The sequence below is a fragment of the Astatotilapia calliptera genome, chromosome 15 (genome assembly GCF_964374335.1).
Source record: "Astatotilapia calliptera chromosome 15, fAstCal68.1, whole genome shotgun sequence".
NCBI classification, from domain to species: Eukaryota; Metazoa; Chordata; class Actinopteri; order Cichliformes; family Cichlidae; genus Astatotilapia; species Astatotilapia calliptera.
Window position 1 is genome coordinate 27,863,654 of NC_137436.1, and position 11,635 is coordinate 27,875,288.

The 11,635-nt window shown below is 39.8% G+C and overlaps 1 long non-coding RNA gene across 1 annotated transcript; it reads right to left on the reverse strand.

The window, feature by feature from the left end:
* Positions 1-2,270: 2,270 nt before the first annotated feature.
* On the reverse strand, positions 2,271-7,076 carry LOC145420354 (uncharacterized). Its single transcript, XR_013901658.1, has 2 exons — positions 3,814-7,076; positions 2,271-3,735 (listed from the first exon to the last, which is right to left on the reverse strand). It is a non-coding gene; the product is annotated as an uncharacterized LOC145420354 (long non-coding RNA).
* Positions 7,077-11,635: the final 4,559 nt, after the last annotated feature.

An 11,635-nucleotide genomic window follows, 5' to 3' on the forward strand; every position in this document is an offset into this window, starting at 1 on the left:
AATATACTTCATGTTTCATTCAGTTTATCCAAATTGACGTCATTAATCAACTTTATCATTAGCTCATTTTCAAATGAACATTCATTTGAACATAATCTCTTTTTAACTCAAATACAGAGGAATACTTCTCCCTCTGTGTTTGTCAATGACATTATAGCCAAAGCAGTTTCTTTTAATAAATCGTGCATTTCATAGTCAGACATTCTTTTTAGTAGTCCAACCTAGAAGTAATAAATGCATGAACTAGTTTTTCAGTGTCACTGAGACAGGATATTTCTAATTTTAGAGATATTGCATAAATGGAAGAAAGCAGTCCTACATATTTGTTTAATATGTGCATTGAAGGACATATCCTGGTCAAAAATGACTCCAAGTTTCCTCACAGTGCTACTGGAGGCTAAGGTAATGCCATCCAGAGTAAAAATCTGGTTAGATACCATATATCTAAGATTTTCAGGGCCTAGTGCAATAACCTCGTTTTATCTTAATTTAGAAGTAGAAAGTTAGAGGCCACCCAGGTCTTTATGTCTTTAAGACACTGATGCAGTTTAACTAATTGGTGTGAGTTATCTGGCTTCATGGATAGATCAAGTTGGGTGTCATCTGCATAGCAGTGAAAATGTATGCTATGCATGTATAGTGTAAACAGAATGGATCCTAGCACTCAACCCTGTTGAACTCCATAATTAACCTTAGTGTGTGAAGAGGACTCTCCATTTACATGATCAAATTGGAGTCTATTAGATAGATATGATACAAACTACTGCAGCGTAGTACCTGTAATACCTACAGCATGCTCTACGCGCTCTAATAGCAGTCAACAGTATTGATTATATGGCCAACCATATTGAACGCTGCACTGAGGTCTACCAGGATAAGCACAGAGATGATTCCACTGTCAGAGGCCATAAAAACATCCTTTAGAATCTTCACTAAAGCAGTTTCTGTACTGTGATGGGCTCTGAAATCTGACTGAAACTATTTCAAGAATTTTTGAGATGAAAGGAAGGCTAGAGACTGGCCTTTAATTAGCTAAGACCACTGGGTCTAGAGATGGCTTTTTAAGTAATGGTTTAACTACTGCCAGCGTGGTACATAGCCGATTATTAGACATAGATTGATCATATTTAAGACTGAAGCATTAATCAATGGTAGGACTTCTTTGAGCAGTCTTATAGGAATGGGGTCTAAAAGACACGTTGATGGTTTGGAGGAAGTAATTACTGAAGTTAACTCAGAAAGATCAATTGGAGAAAAGGAATATCAGTGGTACTGAAAGTAGCTATAGATAATGTTATGTCTGTGAAATGATTATGAGTAATTTTCTTTTCACTCTGACTTTTTGTCAGGCTGGCTACAGTGCTGAAGAGAAACCTAGGCTGGATCTTATTTTCTTCAATCAGCGATGAATAGTAAGATGTTCTAGCAAAAAAGTGCCCCATAAAGGAGGAATTTTTTACCGAGCAACAAACTATTTCCTGTTAGGGGCTTTGTCTGTGACCCAGCGTTTTAAGTTTATTTTGTATTTTTTGATTCCTTTGGTTATATTGGAAATATGTTAAGTTCTTGTGTGGTTATTATTAGTTAGGATTTAGTTGAGTTTAGTCTAGTTTATGTTTCTCCTATGTTTCGGTGTTTGAGTCTTTTCCTATGTGTCATGTGTTCTCTCCTCGTCTATGTAGGTTCCTCTTGTGTCTCTCTCCTCTGTGTCCCTCTCCCTCTCTCGCTGCCTCTCTTTGTCTCTTGTCTCAAACTTCTGTGTTCCAGTTCATGTCTCTCCAGGTTTTCTGTTTTATTTTGAAAGTCTTGTTTCTATGTTTAATGTGCTTAGTTTTACTTTTCCCTTTGGTGTCATGATTATTTGTGTCAGCTGTGTCTCCGCAGGTATTTCCACTTCCCTCATTACCCTCCTGTGTATTTAGGTCCTCTGTCTCCCTCTGTTTGTTGTTGGTGCTTCTGTTTTCCTCCGTCCATGTCAGGTCAGATTCTGGGTACCTCATAATTCTGTTCAAGTTATATCAAGATTCATGTTCACAGTTTTTTTTGTCAGAGTTACTCTTGTACTCCTGCTCAGAATCATGCTAATGTGTTGTTTTTCATAGTTTACACAGTCTAGCTTTTCCCAGTTTAGGTTTTTTGTTTTGTCCGCGTCCATTTTGCCCTTTTTTATATTCATGTTTTTCGGCCAAGTAAACAGCCCATTTTTTGTTAAGATTCCGTTTCATGTCTACAATTGGGTCCACTCCACAAACACACCGGATGCTCAGACATAATATTTCCAGACTGAAGGATGATCTTTTAAATTGTACATTTGAGAATTATACCAGGAAGTCAAGTACTTCTGATTTGAGTCATACGTAGTGAGGAGGCTAAATTATTAACAAGATAAACAGCCTCTGTTGGAGTAGCGTTCAGGTAGCTGCTCTGCTCTATATTGGTACAGGGCATAGAAGATGCTAACAGTGGGTGCATTATATTCTTAAACTTAGTTACAGCACTTTCAGAAAGACATCTACTGTGATGAAGTCTACTCTCCACTGCTGTGTAATCGATTATTGTAAATTTAAATGTTATCAGGAAATAATAAGAGGAGAGAGGATTTTCAGGAAACATTGCTAAATGTTCAGCTTCTATGCCATATGTTAAAACAAGATCTAAAGTGTGATTAGAGATGATGATGAGAGATGACACAACCAAGATGACAGACCTTGCCGACCGTACATACAATACACAAACATCACATTGGGGAGACAGGTCAGGCTAGGTTAGGGATGGGTATTGATAAGATTTTAACGATTCCGATTCCATTTTCGATTCTGTTTAACGATTCGATTCTTTATCGATTCTCTTATCGATTCTTTTTTTTTTTTTTAAAAAGGAGAACACTAAGGTCGATTAGCTCAGAGCTTTGTTTTATATCTTCTCTTTGAACAAGATAGAAATTTAGGAGTAACATGGCCTTACAAACCCAACAGTGAGATCTTGAGAGATCCAGCCTACGGCTCTTCAATGGGGTGTCACAGGGTCCCCAGGAAAAAAAATTGTAAATGTAAAATAATAAAATAAATATTCTTGTGAGACATATCACATATTGACGGGGTCGGGTTATGTTAAAAAGTATAAATTGTTATACTTTGTTCATTGGTTCAAAGGTACCCCACACTTCTTTTTTTGTTTGCTTGTTTGTTCTGGTGTATTTTTCATTTGAACTGTTACTCTGCCAGAGTACTCATATTTACAAGATGGCATTGAACGCCCCATTGGTGTATCAGGAAAACTATTTTGTACGTATGTTCCTTGAAGGGGATTGAAGTCGTTCTTTTTTCCACCGCAGCGAAGGGCTAGGAGTAGGAGAGGAGCTGCTGTATGTTTTTGTTATCGAATCGATCTGATTGTGAAATAAAGCATATGCAGTGAGAAAGCAACTCCAGGAGTCATCCCTGCCTTAAAGCTGCAACATTCTTCTGTAGCAATAACAAAGTATAACATAAATTGTTCTGTGGCAATTACACAAGAATATCCAGTAATGTCCCTGCCCACAATTAAACACATTCACTTACCAAAAATCGGGGGCATCTGCTGTGGCAAATGGGTGCAAGACTTTTACCACAAACTTAGACACTGCTCTGTGACATTAGTCTATCCTGGCCTGAAAGGAGATGCTACCGGTAGACTGCAGCGAGAACTACCAGCGAGCGCCAGCCAGACTCTGTCTGTCTCTCTCATCATGGTCACCTACATGTACAGTAATGGCAGGTCTTGTAATAAGGCAGATTGCGCTAACATAATATGCACTGTTAGTTGATTATTTACCTGCCGCATTAACGGGAGAGGACGTGCAAACGTTACCGCTGCTGCTGGGTTGAGAGTCACGAGTCCGGAGCGGAATTAAAAACGCGTGTCATCGCGTGTTTTGTGAGCAAATGCTTTTGCATATTCGTAGTGTTTCCTCCCTTAAATGAAATATCTACTTTGCAAGTTGCCCTGTTGTCATCGGTTCTCATAAAGTATAATCAAACTTTTGAGCGTTTGAGCCGCTTAGGCGCCATGTTTCCTGCCAGGTAAATGACGCTCCGCAACGTGGTGACGTCATTCGGGGCGACTGGAATCGATAAGGGAATCGTTTGCAAAAATGGCAAACGATTCCAAGGAATTGAAACAGTGGGAACCGGTTCTCAACAAGAACCGGTTTTCGATACCCATCCCTAGGCTAGGTAGCGAGGAAAAAAACATCAAAATGTGTAACACAAAAGGATAATACAGGAATGCACAGATATCAACACACCATAGTACAATAAACACAGACAAGCAACATGGGAAAGTGTTCCAGTGTGTACATGTGATCTGGGACCGCTGCAATCTTCGACTGCGCCTCCAGCTGACCCGATGTCCACATCAGAAGGGAGGTAAGCGTTGGAGGTGGCGTTGGATCCGGGGTAGGGAGGGTGATGCGTCAGTGAGTGCTTATCAGTATCAGTATGTATGTGTGTGCGTGTCCATAGTTCAGCTGAGACAGTGTCCTTCGCCCTGCCAGGCTAAGTAAACAGTCTTCCAGCCAACCCAGGTGGCCTTGCATGGAATGGGAAGGAACAGACTCAACACAGTCGTTATCAGGGAGTTTTTGTTCAGCTACAGCCTTGAGCCCACTGCTGGTGCCGAAGGGGTAGCCAGATTATGATGGTATTTTTCTTTTGCAACAACTCATGAAAATTTCAAAGCTGTTCTTTAACACTCCGACACTGGTCTCTCAATCTCCCATTGGAGAACCGCGAGCTTCCCCATGACGTTATCAAACTTGCGTTCCGTGGTGTTGTCATTCTTTTGCTCAGAGAACCGATTCTGAGAACTCACGACTGCAGTGAGCTGTTCCACGATGTAATCCAACTTTCGCTCAAAGGTGTTATTCTGAGCAGGCCTCTCCTTGATGTAATCCAATATACGCTCAGAGGTGTTATTCTGAGTATTCACAGCAGCTGTAAGCATCTCCAAGGTCTTAACCATGCTGCTCTCAATGAGCCCGTTCTGAGAAGTCGCGCCTCCTCCCATCGTTTCAATCCCAGCGGGCAGCCTTGGGGGGTGTATAAACAGCCGGTTCCACTTTTTTAATTCTCCGATAAGCCAGGGCCAAGCCAGCTCCGATCAGCAAGAACCCTATTATCATGGTTCCGAATAGGTAGATATCTTCAGCATTAGGGATGGGTATCGTTTAGGTTTTATCCGATACCGGTGCCAAATCGGTACTTTTGAAACGGTGCCGGTGCTTAAACGGTGCTCAAACTGGTGCTTAAAGAATGGAGAACACAAAATTGGTCCAAAAACCTCTCATGTTCAGCTATGTTTTTTGTAAAAAAGATAACAATGTTAGCCTTTTCTGCAGCTATAGGGCATATATGGTATCACTCTTTGCGGAAGCAGTGCTTAAAAAATGGAAAAAACACAAACTTTGTCCAAAAACCTCTCATGTTTAACTGTTTTCCACTTTTTCTTTGGTCATTTTAGCCTTTTTGGCCAGGGTGAAGGGAGTATCTGCCATCAAACAAGAAGACAGCCGCATGTAGCTATGATGATGTTTGCTAGTTCACTTACATGCATTAATGTAATAACGTGGTTAGCTTACTCAACGTAAATTACACACAAACAACATTAAGCTACTCACGCAGAGAAGAACGGCTGCTGCTGCCATCATCATCCGTCATCATTTCTGCTACACTGGCAGGGCTAGAGGCTAGGACTCTCCTCTTTGGGTTCTTGTGGGATGTTGCTAACATTTTGTGGGGCTTAATAAATTTGGCCAGATTTCTAGAAATGAGAGCTGCTCCATCCAAAGTGGAATGGATGCAGTCTCTCCTAACAAAACCACGTTCCCTCCAGAAAGTTTCCCAATTATCTATAAAGGCCACCGCACCAATTCAATATTGATTTTAGTGACCTCGGATTGACGTAACTGGTGTCATTACTGCCAATGTGAATTATAATTTTACTAAATTTACGCCTACCCTTAGCCACCAGTTTTAAATTTCCCTCAGTTTCCCACAGGCAGTACTGTGTTTTGCATTGTGTATATATATCACAAACGTCTGGATCTTGATCTTAATCCAAAAGTAATCATTTCCTTCTTTTTTTCTGCTTTTATTTGTAAAACAGTTGAAAAATCAACTTTTAGCAAAAAAATATAATTTCCATTAAAGAGCTTGCTTGCACATACTGCTGGATTAACCATTAAAGAAATATAAATTATTTAGTAATTACCTGTACTGATCATTTAGAGCAGATGTGGCACAAACCTTATACTGGGTGGTGCTCTAATAAATTTGTTAAGCAGAGTTCATACAAACATGTTTTTATAGAATACGTTGCATTATTGAATTATTGCCAGTTAAACAAAGTGTCACATTTGCTTGCCTTCCTGTAAAAGTCACAGTCCATTGCTGCAATAAACAGATGTATTCAGGGATTGTGATATCCATGAGCTAAATGAGAATTACCAGTCAAAGAATCAACACTCTAGAAATATCTAAATGTTTGAAACTGTCCCTGTTTCACAGTGTTTGATGTCATGACTGTCATTATGTATGCAAATCCATCACATCACATAAATGTCAGTGTCTATTGTCATTCAGTCTTGCACCCTTAAATTCTCACCTCTATTCTGACATACAGCATTAAGCTTACAAATGGATCCTGTTTGACTGGTTGTGATTCTGAAGAACTCAGAGCATCAACCTAACAGGTCAAACTGCATAACATCTTCCCATGAAACAAAATGAAAGATGAAAAACAAAAACAAAAACAAAAGCACATTACATTATTTAATCAGTGCCAAAACCCAAACCGTCTTACACAACAGCTTTATTTCCTCACTGTTGCACTGAAGAGGGGACTGCTTATGGCGTTATTTTTGTGCCACTATTCTGAGCGCACATAAAAAAAAAATTTTGCAGGTGCAAGTGTTGCATTTTGAGGAGAAATTTATTTTGAGTGAAGAAAAGCTAAATTTGAGTGAACAAAATTTATTGCTGTGTGCAAAAAAATGTATTTCAGTGTTTGCTATTATCCACACATACACAATAGCAGCGCCTCTCACTCAGTTTTTGTATTTGCGCTTGCTCGCAATGTGTTGCTTGCACTCTCAACATTTCTGCCTGTGCGCGCTCAACTCTTTCTGTACACCGCTATAAGTGCTCTAACAAAATGTTAGAGCACTTAGAGAGCACTTATGCAAATATGTGATGTCTTGATAAATCGAGCAGATATTTGAAGTTTACACAGCACCATTCTCGCATGAAAATATCTTAAAAGTTTATTTTGTGACCCAGAAAGAGTAATATTTCAAACTCCGCCACTCTGTGTTTTTCTGCCACTGCCTCGTTTGAGTTTTGGACGAAATGGATTCTGGAATATTGCATTTCGTCATTTTGAGCTGATTGGAGACCAAAACAACTGATTGGCTGGTTTTGTGGCACAAATATAACAGTGTACAGAAAGAGTTGAACGTGCACAGGCAGAAATGTTGAGAGTGCAAGCAACACATTGTATGCAAGCGCAAATACAAAAACTGAGCAAGAGGCGCTGCTATTGTGTATGTGTGGATAATAGCAAACACTGAAATACATTTTTTGCACACAGCAATGAATTTTGTTCACTCAAATTTAGCTTTTCTTCGCTCAAAATAAATTTCTCCTCAAAATGCAACACTTGCACCTGCAAATTTTTTTTAACGTGCGCTCAAATGTTTTTCACGTGCGCTCCGAATAGTGGCATAAAAATAACACCATAACTGCTTGGACCTGGTGCATACAAGCTCCTAGATCACATTTACCAAAGACCTAGTTTTACTTTGGCTGGTTTACAGTGATTATTATTATTGATTATCTATTATTTCTTAACTTTCTAATGTGATTAATAAACAGGAAGAGTCTACTAAATCTGAATAGTTTAAAATGTGAAAACAGTTACCATTAGTAGGCGGACATTTAAAAAACTCCCCCAAATCACAAAGCTGATCAACCAACCAACCATCCAACCCAATTATTTTCTGTGCATTATGATTTATGTGAAATGACCAATAAACTCTGTGTAACATTCGGATTATTTAAAATATACAAAATGTTTCAGAGAAACCAAGATTAAATTAAATTAAGTTTTTTTTAATCAAATGACATATCTCATGTGTGATGCTGATTGTCAGTACATGTGATGGAATTTTAAATCTCATTATTCACACAATTTTTAATCCCAGCAGTTTATTTCTTTTTCTGTATCACCTGAAAACATTTTAGTGTTCAGTCTTTAACACGTTCACACACACACTCTCTCTCTCTGATGGAAGATTTCAAGTTCAGTATCTCACCCACAAACACTCAGACACTTGTGTGGGCCTCAGTAAGGTTTCAGTAACCTTTTCTTATCTTAGTCAGTTTGAGCTCTGTGTAACTTGAAATATATTCTGTTTGTATAAAAGAATAAGTCCTAACCACAGTTTTATTTTCTGTGTTTCAGTAGAAATAAATACATTTTTGTTTCACAGGCTTCAGGTTCAAGTTTCTGTGAGAGTTACACAAAAATCTGAAGCTTTTTCTCATTGCATTTCAAAGTAATTTCATTATATTTAATGGTTTAATGAGCTGGTATTAAGATTTACCACAAAGACCGAATTCACACACACACACACACAGAGGAGAGCCGTCCCTACCTTTCTGCTCATTGTCACCTGTAGAGAAAAAAACAGCGACTTCACTTCTCAGCTTCTGATTGTGTCTGATGTTCGTTCATCGCTGTCAACTCTTTGAAACAAACAAAAAAAACAACAACAATGAAAACTATTACATAAATCACCACAGATCTCAGTGGAAACAGGTTGACTTATATGAGGCGGGGCATGTGCAGAGGGCGGAGATTGTTCCTCCTGTCAGTCTTGGTGAGTGAGTCTCGGCCGCCCCATGTGCTGGGTTATTAAGGTGTTCAGGCCAATTAAATGACTCATTTTCATTGCTGTAATAGTTTTCTCTGTAGTATCAGACCATCAGCCTACCTGCGTTTAACATGCAGGTGAGGTCAGCTCCAAACCTTGTGTAGTTTGGATCAGGGCAGGCTGTAACCTGTTCAGGAATGATTTTCCTCCTGCAGTCTGAGGAGAAACTGACAGAGGTGTTTTTCAGTGGCATTTGTCCAAGCTTGAGTGTTCAGACCTCACACCTGATAGACTTACTCTGAGACACTGTTCACACACTGCGTTGTGGCTATAGTTATTTCAATGGTTACTATCAGTAACTCCAGCCTGGAGAAGCCCCCTGACTGACTGCACAGTAAGTGCAAACAGAAGGATCCAAACATGGAAGAAGAAAAATAATGGCATCAATCAAATTCAAACTTTTTTGTCTTTGCTGTTTTCCTGATTTGTTCAAACAGTTTGATGTAGCAAACGCAGCATCCAGTTCATCTGAGAGGAAAATGGTCCTAAGACTCTGAGACTGACCATAAATACCAAGAAACACATATAACCGAAGCACAAATGGGCTTGAGGGCTTCAGGGTTCTACTCTCACTGACCAATCAAAGAACTTTAGACTGCAAGTCACTTTAAGAGCCACCCCTCAACCCAACATGCCCACTTTGGATGATATTTGGGATGCTTGCCCTCTGAATCCACGCACAGGTGAGACTCTCTCACCCTCACCTACAGACTGCTCATAAATGCCAAAAACACACATTAGTACACATGTGCATCACATACAAGCTGACTGGTGCTCAACAAGTATTTTTTAATCATTGCAAACGCACAGTCAGAAGAACAGGACAGAAATCAAAATGTCTGTGAAGGTTCTCAGTCATCCAGGTCATCGTAGTCAAAGGAGCTTGCAAAGAAAAGCATCTGGACTTCTTTAAGTTACTTGAAGACGTTTCACCTCTCATCCGAGAAGCTTCTTCAGTTCTAAGGTCAAATGGTGGAGAGTCCCAGATATAAACCTAGTGGGAGTGTCCCCCCACAGAGGGACAAAAGGACCCCCTGATGATCCTCTAATCGCCAGAGCCAAGGTGTGAAACTGGGTGTGGGTCCCAATCAGCCAGAGTTTCGGGTGAGTTCATTGTGAAACCTGGCCCCACCTTATCATGCGAATTCCTGAGATCAGATGGCCCAGGATGTGAGTGGGCGTTAAGGCGTCTGGGAAGGGATCTCAAAACTGGATTATAGATGGCAGAGAGTTGGTGTCATAAACCACCGCCTCTGTTCAAAGATGGTCGCTCACAGTGGACATAGATGGCTTCTTTCACTCCTCTTTCAAACCATCTGTCCTCTCTGTCCAAAATGTGAACATTGGCATCCTCGAAAGAGTGTCCTTTATCCTTAAGATGCAGATGGACAGCTGAGTCTTGTCCTGTGGAGGTGGCTCTTCTATGTTGTGCCATGCACTTGTGAAGTGGCTGTTTGGTTTCTCCAATGTAAGAGAAATCAAAACAAGTCAGAGAGCAGGTCACTGAAAACAGCACTTCATAAATGTGACCACACGACATCTCATGCTGGAGCTCCTGCAATCCGCCGCAGGAGACACTGAATGAGTGCATACAGACATTTATGGGTGTATATGCTATGAAAAAGAAAGAAGAAAATCACTTTTCTGTGTGACGACTGGCCAGTCAGAGGCTGATCTTCCAAAAGAGATTTCTATCTCTTCTCCGTAGAGAGCATCTTTAAGCACCAAAGGGCTTTCTGAGCTTCCTGCTCGAAAATACTATGTTCAAGAGTTTTTCTCTGCAATTACACACTCTGTATAAACAATCTTGGTATAAATAGAGCTAACACTTGAGAGTGTAATTTATTTTTGGATTTTATTGCATATAACCATTCTGAAAATGTGCTTCAGTAGACATTTAACTCCAGAAAACCAGTAATCCACATATGAACATTATCTGTGCAAAGATTTATGCTTCTGGAGTGAAGCAGTGAAAGATTACAGCACTGTTAATGAATAGCCAACGTTTTGGCATGTGGCACATTTTTTGCACCATCTGTCAGCTGAAATTTCTTTGGTATTGAACAACAGAAATGTTTTAACTTTATTTACACACCTAAAAATGTTTGTATTTTGAATATTTTAATAAGAATACCCCTACACGTAGGTACACTGGGCATTTTTTCCTGTGCGTAATCAAGTCTTGGAAATGTCCCTTTTCCCTTTAAATTCTGAATGCCTGTAACTTCAGCTGTGACCCTTCCAATTTAAATAATTTCAGGCCACTTTCAAATGTACTTTTACAAGCCAAAATTCTCGAAAAGATAGTAGCTGCACAGGTTCATAGACACCATGCTGGAAATAACTTGTACGAACAGTTTCAGTCTGGCTTCTGCTCATTTCATGGTACAGAATCTAGTAAAAATCTCTAATGATCTGCTGCAGCTGACGCTATCATCTATCTCTATCTCTATCATCACTATCCTTATTCTTCTTGACCTTATAGAAGCTTTTGATACTATCACCCACCACATCTTTCTTCATAGACTAACATCTATTGGCATCAGTTGTACAGCACTCACCTGGTTTATCTCGTATCTCTCCCCGTTCACAGTTTGTTCAATTACTCACTCACAGTTCACTATCTACTCCAGTTAACTCCGGCGTACTCCAAGGCTCTGTCCT